The sequence below is a fragment of the Hyaena hyaena genome, unplaced genomic scaffold (genome assembly GCF_003009895.1).
Source record: "Hyaena hyaena isolate Hyena2069 unplaced genomic scaffold, ASM300989v1 scaffold_1552, whole genome shotgun sequence".
Classification (NCBI taxonomy): Eukaryota; Metazoa; Chordata; class Mammalia; order Carnivora; family Hyaenidae; genus Hyaena; species Hyaena hyaena.
In genome coordinates this window covers 146810-148881 of record NW_024082189.1, presented here as the reverse complement: position 1 = coordinate 148881, position 2072 = coordinate 146810, and positions in this window count along the sequence as shown.

Genomic DNA, 2072 nt, shown 5'->3' with positions numbered 1-2072 from the left:
AGGGCAACCATTATTACTTTCTAAATTAAGAGCCAAGGCTTCCTGTTGCTGGCACAAAACACATCAATGTGTACCTGATAAATCAGACATTAACATTTGTTTCTTTATAACTGAGCTATATCTTCAATCAGAAAACATGATAATTGAATAATGAATCTATTATTATTTGCTTGAGTGAATATATTGAATGAAAATTAGTGCACTAAAATATTCATGTACATTAATAATTAAACAGTTAGTCAAAATTGTAGGTAATTTATATCTACATAAAGAGCCTGAGCTTATAATATACTTTTCAAAAGTATATGCAAATGTAATAAAGACAGCCTTTACAACTTATTTCACCTCTCCTAAGAAACAGCACCTCAAAAATATGTAAGCACTGATGCGTTACTGGGTGGTACAATTTTTCATGGCAGTGAGAGTGAGGAAAATATTGAGGCTAAGAAGGTGACTCATTGTCACAGTAGCCATCAACCTCAAGACAGGCTGCAAGATCACCGTGGAAGGATAGAGAGATAATTTATATGCCAGTAACCCTGCTCACTGTTTCTTACTTCCCATTAGTAAAATCTGCTACATGGATTTTTATTGAACTTTTGGATTGTCTCACCTGGCCTATTTGGTGGTTCCTGGGTCAATACCACTCCACCAAAATGATGGAATCAGGAGAGACCATGGGCTCCCTGATGTTGGCCTCTGGAAAAACGGTGCTGAGAACACGGGGTCCAGAGCAGTGGTCGAGGTGAGCTATGCAGACGCATTGCTGGGACAGAGATAAAGCTGAGAAAATCTGAGGCAGCTCAGTTTCTGTAATCAGTATTAGAAGTAAAGATTTTAAAGTCTCATCTCTCATAGTCTACTTCTTGTTGTGTTAGCACATGCATTGTTTTTGGCAATATGGATGGCAGTGGCCACCCCTCAGAAAGGGACACTGGTAATGTCATGCATCTTTAACTTGCTGACCTTTCTGAATATAAAAGATTGATAGATTTAGTCTGCGTTAAAGAATATTGCTGTGTAGTTGAAGAGAGCTAAAATGTTGTTTAAAGTAATAATTGGTCAAAGATTGCTGACTACTAAAATGGGAACAGAAAAGAGAAGTACCAAAGGATTAGAGATGTGATAGGAACTGAATTCAAATGTGTTAGCTAAATCCTTTTCAGTAAGCAAGCTCCTTTCCACGACGTGAAGTAATTAATATGACAGCAGGTTATCTATCAGTAAAATACTTTTCCAGAAATCTGAAAGAGCTGAAGCCTCCCAGGCAGAGAAAACCAAACACTCAACAAGTGCAGAGTACAGTTTTTGTCAAAAAAACAACTATGCTAAATGTGGATACATTATTTTTATAGGCACTATATTAAAAAAGGCTAAGTTTTGACATTAGGATGAGCTTGGATTAGCAAATTTTCATATCTTTAATGGTATTACCAGCTGGCTATATCTTGGTAAAACAGATTTAAATGTTTGATATTTTGTGGAAAGAACAGTTCTTTGAAATTGCCTGAATTTTGTTTCAATGTGTATATTTCACATATAATTTCAGGCACATCTCCATGTTTTTTAGAGAAAAAATAACATTTTAGCTTAAAATCTATTACATTAATTGAGTAAATGTAGAATGTTGATATAAGTAATTATATTTTCCAAGCCTATCATTCAATTGCACATATGTGGGCAAGCACGTGTGAGCATTCACACACACATTCACACTGAGCCACTGGGAATGTACCAATTATTACCTTAACTCATCTTTACTGAGGGGCACCCAAGTGACTCAGTTGGTTGAGTGTCCAATTCTTGATTTTGGCTCAGGTCATGATCCCAGGGTCATGAGATCAAGACCCACTTTGGGCTTTGTAATGGGCATGGACCCTGCTTAAGACTTTCTCTCTCTCTCTCTGTCTTCCTTTGTCCCTTTCCCCCTCTCCCACTAGTGCTCTCTCTCTCTGAAAATAAAAAAATAAAAGAATAATTCACCTTTACTCAGTAAGTATACATATGTACTTCTGTTTCATATATATCATATATATGCAAACATGTATGTTAGCTGGTGTATGTATGTATGA